The 14977-nt window shown below is 32.3% G+C and overlaps 1 long non-coding RNA gene across 1 annotated transcript; it reads right to left on the bottom strand.

The window, feature by feature from the left end:
* Nucleotides 1–2633: 2633 nt before the first annotated feature.
* On the bottom strand, nt 2634–3581 carry LOC124897562. The gene is made up of 2 exons (XR_007054314.1): nt 3447–3581; nt 2634–2976 (listed from the first exon to the last, which is right to left on the bottom strand). It is a non-coding gene; the product is annotated as an uncharacterized LOC124897562 (long non-coding RNA).
* Nucleotides 3582–14977: the final 11396 nt, after the last annotated feature.

The raw sequence follows: 14977 nt of genomic DNA, 5'->3' as shown, positions 1-14977 counted from the left end.
AACAAAGAATTGAATTACTATAAAAGCAAACGTATACATTATGAATCAAGAGTGCAAAAGATGAATATGTACCTTTAACATTTTAAATATTTTGCAAGTGGAATTATAATTTTTAGATAGATATTTTTATACTGCCGGTTTAGCTCGGTTTATTTTTCATTTTAAATAAAATGAAATTAAATTTTATTGATTTTAAAAATTAAAAATTAAAATAAAATCAAAGTGAAAAATGTCGATTTTTTATCCTCAATTTGCTTCGATTTTTTTTATTTAGTTTGAGTTTTCGATTTTGGGTGACGAACCATAATTATTACCCATACTTTAACTCAAACTGATTCGCGCTGATTAATCCAGGCAAATTTTAGGCAGGTTCAGTTTATTGATTCAAACCAATATTTCTTAGCATATTATGTTTAAGTTGCATGACTCCTTTTCAATTCCTTTTTGTTTCTATCTTGTCTTGGAGTTGGATAGTAAGAAATTCGTTTGAGTTAGCTGACTGTAAATAGCTGGTAAGTATAAAATGCTAAAAAATATTTTTAAATATTAAAAATAATTTTATATTTAAGCAATTACGTGTTTAGATAAAACTACTTTTATCAGGTAATTGAGTGGCTTCTCATTTGAAAATGTTGTCTAATGGCCCTTTTCAGTTGCCTTTTCTCAAACAAGAAAATAGTTTAATAAATTAACCCTACAATTGTAATAAATTAAATGAATTACAATAACAAAAGGTTAGTAATGAAACATGACATTTTAGAGTCAAATACAAAGTGTGATGTAGCAATTCGCGTTTTACACACTAATTAACTAAAGGAAAATGAAGAAAAATTTTCCTTTATGATTATGGGGCAAATTATTATTGTTTAAGGTGCGATTTATTGTTTTTAAATCATAATGGTCTCTAATTGAAGTGGTCACAAGAATATATATGTCTTCACATACAGCTGGCTCTTGAATAATTTCAACAGTAATACTAGTTAATTAGCTTAAACAATTGAAGATTTGTTTGGGTGACCCCTACTCATCACCATCTGTATGTATTTCTTTGACTCTTGGAAAGTTGTTAAGGCATATATAATTGTCAATCTTACATGAAGAATTTAGTCTTTTGCAAACTCTTGTATGACCATCAACTTACTTAAACTTCCACTTTTTTTTCTTTACTTTTAGGTTTTGGCACTCTTCAGACAGATCGAGCTAGAGTTCTAGTTATGAGTTCAACAGAATTCAGTGACTGTAATCATAACTTTGTAATTGCATTAGGAAATCCACCTAATATACATCAACAAATTAGTCATAACGTAAACTAAGAATTCTGAATTAACTCAATTGAATCCCCTTGACGTAAAGAAATATTTTAGTTCAATGGTACGTTAAAGGGGTTCAAAGTTTGCTTTAAGCTTTAAGTTTAAATTCCAGGCACGACACTAAATCTAGTACTACTATTTTTCTTATCCTTATATAAATTTCTAATCAATTTGTGGCGCTCTTTGAAAAAAAGAGCAGTATCGAGCATGGTTCAACCACAAAATATTCGATTAAGAATAAAGAACTACTAACCGCTCCGCCACAACAAATTAACTTAAAAATATGGGGATGAAAGTACAAAAAGCTATCCAATTTCACAGTGTGTGCTTAAGGGTGGGCATTCGATTTGTTCAGTTTGATTGTTGAATATTAGTTCGATTTTTCGGTTTTCGAATTGACGAAAATGACAATCATAACTAAACCAAAATTATTTCGGTATGGTTCAGTTTTTACAAAGTCGGTTCAGTTATTTCGGTTTTAAGGATTAAAGTAGTGAGCATTTAAAATTGGTGATTTTTCGATAAAAATAATCTTTTTTTCAAACCTATTTTTCATTTCCAAATATAATTAATTTAACACGCATGAAATAACCATAAATATCGACCTCGCTGAGTTGTCGTTGGCGTGATGGCAGTGGCCGCACTCGGCAGACTGCTGACGACAGTGACGAACTGAGCAAACGACTTCCGACTGTCTTTGGCGATGTTGAAATTTCAAACGAACTGACGAACTGAGGATGACTGAGCGTCACTGCAGCCTTCACGTTAATGTTAGGGTCTAAAGCAAAGCAGTATATTGGAATTTAGGATTACTAAATGATTATAATTTATATATTTTAATGTTATGTCAGATTATATTATATTTTTAGTATATTTATATACATATATATATATATATATATTTATATATATAAATATAAATTATAATATATTATTTATATAATTTCAGTTTTCTGGTTTATCCGATTTTTTTTTTTTTGAAAATCCAAAAGTCAAAATGTTTAATCGAAATTCTAAAATTTGAAACCGAAATCAATCCGAAAAACCGAACAAAATTAAATTTCAATTCGATTTTTTCGATTTAAACCAAAATATGTCCAACCCTATTTGTGCTTATTACCTCTAATATAGCTTATTAATAACCTACACTATATATTCTCCTTCTTGGTTAATTGAATATATTCGTTGTTTTACTACGGCCATGAAATTGCCGGCCTAACAATTTTTTCGACGTCCTGTAAATCATTTAACATTGATTCCAAGAAGATATCACATATCAATATATATTGTACAACGAATTTTATATGTGGTTAGTATTATACATTTTGACAAAAGACCAACATATAATACATAAAAGGTGAAATATATATTTACAAATAGCTTTCAGACTTTCAATGATTACTACACCACTACAAAAGGAGGCCCTACTAGTAACTGGTAATGAAGTTGACACCATGTATAAACAGACTTTGGAAAAATTAACATTCCCCTCTAATTTTTTTTGTCCAAAAAGCCATATATACCTGACTGAAAATGTGAATAAACATGGATTTCTTGAATAATTTCTTGCTAGAAAAAATGCCATTTTTGCAAGAATAATATTGACAGATATCTGAGAAGTGAGCACTTTGACTCCTTTAACCATTTTGACTGAACTTCTTCTAACCTGCACCATCAAATCATTTTCTCATTGGACTAGAACATTCCATGACATAGATAAACATACTATTCTTTCCGTTTTATTTTATCTGATTGTATTTATTAACCTTACATGAAGTTAAAAAGAAAAAAAGATTTAGAACACAATCAAGTTAAAAGTATGTATACACAATCAAGTTAAAAGTATGTATGTTCGTGCTCTGAGAATTTGTGGTCTTACACAATATTCTATAGTCACAATTTAATGGCTATAAGAACATCTCATTACAGGTATATGAGCAATTGTGAATGAAAAAATTTCAAATTTACAAAAGTGTCATGTAAAATAAACATGAGCAAGTTACCTCAACCTTTCAAAGCATATACAGATAATGCCAAAAAAAAAAAAAAAAAAAGAGAGGAAAAAAGTAGTACTAAAAAAAAAAAGAAAGAGAAAAAAAGTAATACTAAGTACTTATATGTATCCAAGTTGAATACCTGTGTCGAACACCCCGAGTAATAATCCATGTAACATTGCTCCGATAGCGAAGTGCGGAGCGGATAACTGCTGAAAGTTCCCAAATAGCTTTCTTCCTAGCTTTCTTGACAAACCAATAACATATGTTAAATGTTTTGCCTAGCTAACATGTTTATATAGAGAGCTCTTGAATAATTTAATATCAATGCTGACATCATCATCCTCTTGTCGTCTTAGTTATATAGTATAATATTCTACTCAAACATTAATAAATCTCTTCTTCAAATGATGGTCTATTGGGAACTATTTTTCTAATTTTACAAGATAGCAATAAGAACAAGATAGCAATAAGAACATGCAGTTAATTCTACCCTTCTCAAACCCATCTTACCCCATCTTATGAGACTATATACTCAGGGTCTTCTCGTGTGCTTGACTAACAAGGTGGTCTTAATATATTGTTGTTGCTCAAATATTAATAAATGTTTTTCCTACAAACTAGTATAGTGTATATCAGTCATGGTCTAGTCTAGGGGTGTGTAAAAATCGAATCGACTGATAAATCGAATCGATAAAAATATTATTAGATTATTGACATTGGGTTATTAGGTTAACAATTTTTTATTGGTTTTATAAAAAAATTTATTGAGTAACAGTTTGGTTTCGGTTTTAGCTTATTGGGTTATCGGTTTAATCGATAACCCAATAAGGATCACTGTATTATTGTTTTTCCCTATTTATGTTATATATATAAATCTCTCTCTCTCTATATATATAGATAGATATGTGTATGTATATATATTATATGCACTACTTATTCACAATTTAGTGATTCACAAAGTATTAACCTACTCAGGGCAACAAAGACACAATATAAAGATCGGCTATTATCGTATTGAAAAGCTTGAAGTATTTATAGGTTCCAACAATTAAGATTTAATTTTTTTTCTAACTAACATTCAATTCAAGTTTGAAGATTCTTGTAAACTAAAATGCATTGCATAGGATTTTGGCGGTAATTAACATTTCATTTTTTTTTATGTTAGTTGTTACTATTTCTATTTTATAAGTATTTTCTTATTAGTTAAACCGAAAATCGAACTGTTAAGGACCACAAACTGATAAATCAAAACCGATAAGAAAATATCTTATTGATTGGTTATTGGTTTTACATATTTAAAAACCGAAAACCAATAAACCGAATCAATAACACATAAAACCGAACCGAACCGACCGATGCACACCCTAGTCGTTGCTGCTTCCTTGAATTCATCTGTCTAATTAATGTAATTAAGAAAAGAGGAGTCATATACTTCTCATATATATTTTCTCTGGCCACTTCTTCCTTGGCAAAAAAAAGCAAAAAGAAGTATGTAAAAAAAGAAAAACAGATTTCTTCAAAAGTCCAGCTGTTTATAATCCCTTGGATCGTCCCAATTTATGTGACACGTGTTTAGACAGTCTGTTTAATTAATTTCTGAAGTCTTAAACGGATTAAATCAACTCAATGTTTGACCATTAAAATATAATGGTAAAATTTAAGAAATTGTTGAAAAGCGACTTGCATGTGTTTAAAAAACAAATGAAAATATGGAGAGGGGATAAGGAATTTTAGTACAGAGTTTAATTTAACTTCTAGACACGAATCGTGTAAAAAAGAAATCTCACTATCAGCAAATCTTCAAGGTGCTTAATTAATTAAAGGTAGCTATTTGTAATAAGCAGAATTAATAATTAAAAAACAAGACGCATAATAATCTTTTATTAAGTAACAAGTTAAATTATAATATTAAATTGTCTAAAAATTTGTTTACATTGCCCGTGAATAATGTCAGACTTATTTTGATAAGCCTGACACAACGGAAGAATAATTTAGTTATCTCAAGTGCATGCTTGTTTATAACTAATTTATTTTTTGTTGGGTTGGTGAAAATCTTGTTTACGATATATTGGCAGTATTTCTTGATCTAGTGTATTTTTAAACTCATACATAATGACGAGTAATTAACCTTTTGAAGGTGATTTATTTAAGATTCTTTCATATACAAATTCTCATAAGAAAATGGACTTTAAGCTAATTTAATTCGAAAGTTAATTAAAGAGATGAGAAATTTAAGATTGTATAAGGAGATCTCATTCCAGGTACACCAATGTTGGACTACTAACACGCCTCATAATTTAAATGAGGGTCCAACATAAGGAAAAAAAATGGGTGGATTTAGACCTTAAGATAAAAAATATTCTTTTTATTTTTGTAACCTATGTACTACTTCGGTTGAATGATATAAATGGAGGGTTAGAATACTCAAACCTTTATACTTAAGGACCATTTAATTAAATTTTCCCTAGTGCTAGAGACGGAAAGGAATCTAGAAAAGTAAAAATTAATAAAATAAATACGTAATAGCAACAACTAACTATATATTAAATAAAGTGGCAATCACTTTCCTAACTGCAATATCCATCAAAACGTTTTTAATTCTGATTAGCAGTATCTAAACATTTAACTCCCACCTGATTTACCTAAATCATAAATAATTAAGACATTATGTATAAAAATTGAAGGTTTATGTAAGTCCATCACATTAATAAGGACCTAATTCAATACCTGATTTTTGTATAAAGAAAACGAAGAATAACAAGAAAACAAAGTAAACAACAGTAAAGTAAATAATAATGAATGCTTTCGTGGAAGCCTTCTTACTCAAGTGAGTAAAACCACAACCCACCTCAGTAGGATTTCACCAACAACTCCATTAATTACCAAGCAACAATTTTGATTACAATCTTATGCCATCTGGGAATTAAATTCTTAATCCCTAATTCCTTTTTACAGTAACTCTACTGCAATATCTCTTCACAATAACTCTACAGTTAAAATTCAATCAGCTAACTCTAGCTAAATACAATTTAGGAATTAATCACTTAATTCCTAGCCTTCTCCACTGCAATGTCTATTCACAATAACTCTATGTGAAGATCCCATTAGCTAACTTTAGCTAACCATCAGATTTAAATAGAAATAGAAAAATAACTACCCACACAAAGGGTGAAGAGTGGTTTTACAATTTTAAGCACAAAATACAAAGACTTACTCGACCTAGAAACTGATACATTTTTTTACTATGAGCAAGCCAATGTCTAGGTTGTTTAAGCTGTGTCTTCAATGGTGAGAAGCAACAACTTTTGCAAGAAGAAGACCCTTTTTAAGAATGCGCAGGAGTAGGAAAGTGAGGGCTGGTAGGGGTGTGCATCGGTCGGTTCGGTTCGGAGTGAGGGCTGGTAGGGTTGTGCATCAGTCGGTTCGGTTCGGTTTTACGTATTATTAGTTCTGTTTATCTATTTTCGGTTTTTAAATATGTAAAACCGATAACCAACCAATAAGATATTTTCTTATCGGTTTCGGTTTAGCGGTTTTTGGTCCTTAACGGTTCGATTTTCGGTTTAACCAATAAAAAAATACTTGTAAAATAGAAATAGTAACAACTAACATAAAAAAATAAAATCTTAATTACCGCCAAAACCTATACAAAGCATTTTAGTTTACAAGAATCTTCAAACTTGAACTGAATGTTAGTTAGGAAAAAATTGAATCCTAATTGTTGGAAGCTCTAAATGCTTCAAGTTTTTTATTACGATAATAACCGAATTTTATATTGTACCTTTGTTGCCCTGAATAGGTTAATACTTTGTGAATCACTGAATTATGAATTAGTAGTGCATATAATCTATATACATACACATATCTATCTATCTATCTATCTATCTATCTATCTATCTATCTATCTACCGATAACCCAATAAGCTAAAATCAATACCGAACCATTTACCCAATAATTTTTTTTATAAAACCAATAAAAAACCATTAACCCGATAACCCAATATCAATAACCCGATAACATTTTTATCGATTTGATTTATCGATCGGTTCAGTTTTTGCACGGCCCTAAGGACTGGTGTGCTGTGACTTTCTTATTCTAGGACAAATAGGAACCATAGTAGTGTACAAATAAAGCATGTCAGCAGTGTACGTGGCCAACTGTCACTAATAAAAATTTATATGGATAGTTATAACGAATACCAAATTCTCTCATCAGTTCTGCCGTTTGGATACCAGGTGTTTCTCAAAGTGAGGAGTAGGATTAACACGAAGGGCAAGAGACAGAACTCAGCAACCTAAATGTTAAGACTAAATCGATTGTAAGGAGTAGGTCTTTCAGTTGTTGGAGTTTTGTCTTGTTGGAGCACTTTTGTGGCTTTGCAGATAAAAAAAGAAAATTATTTTAATTGTCCAAAGGCTAGATTCTTCTTTCATATAATGATGTATATATGTGGAGCAAATGAGAGGAAAAACCTTGAATGTTTTTCATTGATCGAGAAATGACCAAAGCAAATTTTTTGCAGCTCTATCACAGTTGATATTATCTTTAAAACTGTGGACAATTGTGGATTGCTGTAAAAGTTGACTTGTATAAAATGAATCGATGTGCGTACCTGGTCCCTTCGTCTGGTTCCTATGAAATCAGATCTCAATCAATCATATAACATCTTCTTTTATTTCCTTGAGATCTTAATTTCCTTATTTTCTTTGAGATCAACTTGGTGCATGTCTTGCTCTCTCAATAGGTTTGTCAAATCATAAAAAAACGCATAGTGCAGTAGTAACTATACATCATTAATTTTTTTTTTCTTTTTGATGATGGCAAACATATGAAGCGAGTTCCCTCTAAAATCCAGATTCTTATACAATTGACTCTGATAAATGGATCATGTTCTTTAGGCAGCATATCTGATCCGTCAACAAGTTTATCAAATCATCAAAATAAGACATAATGCTATAATGCCTATGCTTTATCAACTTCCTTTTTTTGATGATGACAAACAAGAAATCAAGTTTTCCTTGAGGACTAAATTTCTCAAAAAAATGTTCACACACTCGACTTCATGAGCAAGTTCCAGTTCCTTACTGTAGTGGTAATGAACCAGTTGACCACATATTCATGTTTTTTTTATACTTGTTCTCCTCATGAGTTTGTCAATCACCAAAATCATACATTCATTAATTTCTCTCATTTTGATAATGACAAATGCTTTACATATTTATCAAGAAAAGTCCCCTTATCAAGTCAGCTCCAATTCAATTCCCCCTATACCAATGATTAGTCATGCCATCATATTTATTCCCTCTATCACTACTTTCCTTCACCAATTTCCTCTATCCTAGATTTTTTCTTTTTTGGCACCATTTAAAAGAATAAACAGTAAATCAAGTAAAAAAGAGAATCAATATCTATTAACACATGGCCATTAGGGCAACATCAACATGAGTAAAAGGAATACAGAAGAAGCAGAAAATATAGCTAAAAACAAGACTTATGCAAAATGCTCCATTAATAGCACAAAAAGCATACATAAAAGGAGACAACTGTCAACTATCCATATATGGTCTGAAATAAAACTCAGGCAAAAGATAGAGAATTGGAAAAGATAATGGAAGAAAGACAAGGGTTAACTCAAGAGGAGCAAAACAAAGTCTTGAGCATCGAGTTCATGAGGACATTGACATCTTTATGAGCTTGGAGAAGCTTTTGGGTCAGGTCTCCAAATTTGGTTTGCAATCGAGCAACTTTTGATATAAGAAGTTCATTCTCTTAACGTAGAACCGTCAACGCACCTGGTTACCGGGGAACTTTTTGATTCCTACCCACTTTCAAAACTTATTTTGAGCTATAGACACCAAATTTATTTTTGATTTATTTTCTAGGGTTAGGTCTAAAAAGTAGGCCAGAGTTGTGGGGTCATGGGTTCATTTAACATTTTTAAAACTTGAGGAAAAAATACAACTTTTTAATACCACATGGTCTCTTTTGTATATTTTTCCATTTTCAAAATATTTTTTAAAATCAATTAATATTTTCAACTACACATTTCTCTCTCCTCAAAACCTTCCTTCTCTCGTTTTGGTTCCGATTTTTTTGAACAGAAAAATACGGTTGATTCTTGCTTCCAAGGCAAAATTTTTTAATTTTTCTTGCTCAGGTAAGTGTAATTTTCTTCCCTAATCAGTTATAGATTCATTTTACTATTTTTTTTCGATGACGCTTTGTGTTGGGGTTCTTCGATTTTGAAAAAAATTGCACTATTCTTCGTTGAATTAGTCGAAATTTGAGTGTTTTTAGTTAACATTGTCGATTTCGCATGTTCAATCGGGTTTTGCTGTGGATAATGATTAGAAATTTTTTCAATTTTGGTAGTTATATTGCGTTTGATTTTGAATTTTTTGTACTATATTGGACCCGCTATAATGGTGTTCTTGTTGTTGTGAATTGCACTGCCAATGTTGGAACTTGAATTCCATGTTTGATGTGAGGCCTTTTTTTGTTTTTCTTAATAGACTAGTGGTCGATAGGTCGACCACTGCAGATTTGTCTTTGCTGCATTTGTTTTTTTTTTAATAGACCAGTGGTCGATAGATCGACAACTACAGATTTATTTTTGCTACATTTATTCATTTCTTAATAGATCAGTGGTCAATATTTTTTGCTGTAGATTATAAATGGTGAGAAGAGTTCATAGAGCGATTAAAAAGCCTATTTCCATTGCTTCTACCAGTAGGAAGCGAAAATCCAAAAAAGTTTTGAAAACTTCCAAGAGAAAAAGACCCGTAGTCGATGAATCGGAGTCGAAAACCAAATCAAGAATCCTTGCTGATATTTCTGAATATGAAAAAAGTAGTACACACGAGAGTGAGGATGCTGAGAATAGCGAAGGTAAAACCTAGAGGGAAAGCGAAGAAGAAAGTGAAAGTGATAGCGGGGACGGTGAGGATAGGAGAGATAATGGAGACGGGGAGGAGGATCCCCTATCCTTGCCAATTTGTACGAGAGATTTCTCTATTGAGTCGTATGTCCTAACAACCTGGATGGATGATCTTGACTCTTTTCCTACAAAGATTTCTATGAGAGCAAGAATGGCGGTGTATCGAGAGTTTAGACGGGTTCTTATTGAACAAAAGTTGTATTGTGATTTTAAGAAGACATGTTTTGAAAACTTGAGGCATATTCCGAAACATTTTAAGTTTAATGGACAGATGGTTCATTATATGTTGATGCGACGTATGAAAAATAAAAAAAAAACTACATGAGATTTGGTTTTGTCTGAATGGTAAGCCAGCTTGTTTTGGCTTAAAGGAATTTGCTTTGATTATGTGGCTGAATTGTTCAGCGTATCCTCGTGAATCAAAAATGAACAAAGTCCTCAAAAATGGAGAAAGCTTTCATTTTAAGGTGATGAAGAACAAGAGCATTACTGCTGCAAAGTTGATTAGCCTGATGAAAGGTAATAGGCTGAATAATCAACAAAAGTTGAAGTGTGCTTTGGTTTGGTTTGTGCACGCGATACTGCTGGCAAAGGACCCGTCAAAGAAGGTGGATTCGAACCACATCAAGATGACGGCTGATTTAGAATTCTTTGGGGGGTATCCATGGGGAAAAGAGTTCTTTGAGCTGACCTTGGGCTATCTTCAAAAGAAGACTGATATGACCAAGCAGAAAGAAGCTTTTGTCAAGAGGAATAATGCATCGTACGCGTTATTTGGCTTTCCCTGGGCCTTTCTGGTACTTTTAATCAACCAACCTATTGATTTATTATAGACTCCTACATATTTATGCAGTAATACATGGACACTATAGACTTACTTGTGCTTCTATTGATTGTAGGTTTGGATATATGAGGCCTTTCCTCATCTGGAAAGGTGCGCCGATAAGTCGCTGGATTCTCCCCTGCCCATTCCCCGTCCTCTTCGATGGCACAGATTAAAGTGCGATAACATAATGGAAGGCGACCTGTTTAAGTACGAAAAAAACAGCACAAAGGTAAAATTATACTTATTTTGACATGATACTAATATTATTATATTAGCAAATGTGTTGTAATTTATTTTTATTTTTTTGTAGATTGTGAATCCGTACCTTACCCCTACTGTCTGTGAGATGGAGCAGAGATACATGAAAACTTATAAGCCATACACGGACGAAGTTAAGGATACGTCCATCGATGCGTTGAAGGCGCAGCTAAAAAGTGTGACTGTCCTGACTTCATTAGCGGAGGTAGCGGCCGAAGACGAAGATTTGGGTGGCCACCATTATGTTCCAAGTTCACCACACGCTTGTGATCATGCTGGTTCAAGTGGACTCAAAACTTCACCAGACGCTTCTAATGACGATGACCTACGCGAGTGCATTGTGTTGCTCGAGAAAAGTCTACTGGATATTGCTTCTTTTGTTAGAGATGAGAGGTTGAGGAGAATCGAGAAGAATAAGAAGAAGCAACAAGAAGAAGGTAAATTAATTTATTTTTTGCTCTTCCAATTTAATTTTGTTGTATATGTTTAGTAATCCTTTCAAAATAATACAGTGCACCTCGATAGGCCCCCTCTTAGCCGGCATTAAGTAAACCTCGAAGAACTTGCAGTCGCAGTGATGGCTGTAGCAGATGAAAAAGGTGAATAAGAGAAGAAATAAGAAGAAATAAAAGAGGATAATGTAGCAGATGATGAAGAAGAAGAAGTAAAAGATAAGGAGATGACAACTGAAGTAGAAGAAGAAAATAAGGAGAAAAGAAAAGAAGATGGTGAAAAGAAATCAGAAGAAGACAAAATTGAGAAGAAAGTTGAAGAAGAATTAGTGGTCGAACAAAAGGTTGAAAACATTGGAGAAGAGGAGAAATCAAAAGAAGAAGAAGAAGAAGAGAAGGAAAATGAGAAGAAAGAAGTGTCTATTTTGCAAAATAAATTTTCAATATGGACTAGTGGCTAAATCTTCTCAAATTACTCAAATCATATTTTTTAGTATCATAAGCCATAGACTTTTTAATCTTTGCTTTCATTTCCAAAGGAGACACTTCCCCTTGGAATCCCTTAAGTAGAAGGATTTTCTTGATCTTCCTCTTTATGTTTCATGAGAAACCACTATTCGTTGCTAATTTTTATTGACTACCTCCTCCCATTTCTTCCTCTATGTAGATTTATTTACTAGATTTGAGAACCCAGAGCGGCTTGGGTCCCCTACAGTTGGATAAAGGATAAATCAGATTTCTCTTTATTCACGCAGGCATGATAAGTTTTTTAGCAGAGGGAGAAGGAACCTTTCTTACTGACTGATCAAGATTTTAAACATCTCTTCTACATTTAACAAATGCTTGTTTTTTCTTAGGCTGAGATTCTTACAGAACATGAGTTCTTATAGTGACCGTTGTTACCACAGTGGGTGCATATCCAATTTCAGGATTGGAAACATACTTTGAGAGTTGTAAGAAGCACTAGTCTTTTTCTTCTTAAGACCAAGTCCTTTACCCGAGTTTGTTTCCATTTTGTTGAATCAAGCAAGATATACAGATGAGGTAGTCCAAAAAAGAGATTTTTGAAGTTTATCTTTTACTCTATTTAGGTATCTCTCTATTTGTATATTTCTTTCAAGAGAAGTTTAAAGATTCAACTTGCATTTGTTCAGCTTTTTTCAAGTTCAAACTGCAGCTTACTAACTTCTCCCTTTCCCTCCAAGATTATTGTGAGAGTGATCTCTCAATTTTTTATTTAGTCTTTATTCTTAATAGTGAGGGACATACCTTTTCTTCTAGCTCAAAAATTTAATTTAACAAGTTGGATTTTTCAACTTCAACTTTAATAGCAAGTTCATCAACCATTTGTGGAGTTAAATCAACAACCTTTTTCTTAAGATTAGCATTTTTCAACTTTGAGATGAGTACTTCATGTGAGGATAAAAATCAAGGCACTTGGTCTCTTACTTGTTCCCAATGAAGCTTGATCCAATTGAGTCTTTAAAAATATAATTCTAGAGTCCTTTTCAGCTATCAGGGTTGACAACCTTTTATTTTTATGTTGTTTGATTTCTGGTTAGCAATAAGGCTCGACACCATAAAACCAACTAGAGATTCCTTTTCTTTAACCATACCATGATATGATCATATAAGACATTTACAAAAGCTCGCGGTTCCTTTTTGGAGTAGTTTTTTAGGTCTTGTTGGACATTAAAAAACGTACCTCATCTTCTCTTTCATCATTATATTTATCCATTAGGGTAGATAAGGAGTCAAATTTTGAGGGCTCATCTTCAACCATTAGCATGTTGCATCTTCTGCACCAATATCTTTTTTAGATCAGCTTGAGGTATCACCCCAACAAGTCAATGGTTGCTTGACTATCTTATCAGTTGTTTCCTTCTTTTGAACTTATTAGGGGCAAGAATTCTTCTATGGTTTTTCTCAGAGTTGTTCTTGATGAAATCTTTGTAATCTCGCTTATGAAGGGGGCATTCTTTACTATAGTGACCAAACTTGTGACAACAATCATTTCCTGTAGCATACTTACATATGCTTCTCTTCTTAGGAAAACTTTCATGAGCCATTATAAGGCTTTTCCAAATTTATTTGGCGATCTCTCAATTTGAGATCCAATTATACTCATTATGTCTAATGCCACACAGAAGGAGATTCTTAGCCTTGAAGTTCTTCTCAACATCCTTTCTATCATTATCATTGTATTTTTTTTATTATATTCAGCACAAATCTAGTAACATCACCTTATATTATTGCCTTCATAGGCATATTGGGACCATTACAAATGATGTCCCATAACTCACAATCAACTACCATTATAAAGTCATGTATCTTTGCCTTCCACCACTAATAATGTTGTCCATTGAACATATGTGGTTTTAATATTGAATATTGTTATTTGAGATTCGGTGGAGAAATCATTTGAACAGATTCTTTTTAGGTGTTAACCTTTTAGAAAAAACTATTTTGATACCAATTAAAGGTTTATTCAAGTCTATCTCAACAATAAGGACCTAATTCAATCCTTGGTAATGTATGAGGAAAATAAAAAACAACAAGAACACAAAGTTAATAGCAGTAAAGTAAATAACAATGAAAGCTTACGTGAAAACCTCTTTACTTAAGGGAGTAAATTCATGACCTACCCCATTAGAATTTCCCCAATAATTTTATTAATCACTGAGTAACAATTTTGATTACAATCTTTTGCAATCTAGAAATTAAAATCTTAATCCCTAACCCCTTTTTGCAGTAATTCTAGTGTAACTTCTCTTCACAATAACTCTACAGTGAAAAATCCATTAGCTAACTCTAGCTAAATGCAGTTTAGGAATTAACCTTTTAATTTCTAACCCTTTCCAATGCAACATGTAACGCCCCGAGTCTGTACCCCAGACGTCACACGGTGCTTACAGTCACAAGGACCACAAGCTAGCCCATGACTGGTACCTTTTATGAGCACTGAATAATAATATTGATAGCATATGCTAAAATATATTTAAAATGCCATAAGGTTCTCAAAATATTGAAATATATACTAAATACTAATAGTAATACTGAAAAACTGAACATCTGTCTGAATTAGTCTAGTCTAAAAGCCTCTAACTGTTTGAATATAGAGTTGATGGGACAAGTCCCCAGCTAACTCCGACTACTGAACATACTAAACTATTAAAATGCTAAAATAATAACTCTA

This window comes from Capsicum annuum, chromosome 4, assembly GCF_002878395.1.
Source record: "Capsicum annuum cultivar UCD-10X-F1 chromosome 4, UCD10Xv1.1, whole genome shotgun sequence".
Taxonomy (NCBI): domain Eukaryota; kingdom Viridiplantae; phylum Streptophyta; class Magnoliopsida; order Solanales; family Solanaceae; genus Capsicum; species Capsicum annuum.
This window is presented reverse-complemented; position numbering and strand designations above follow the sequence as displayed.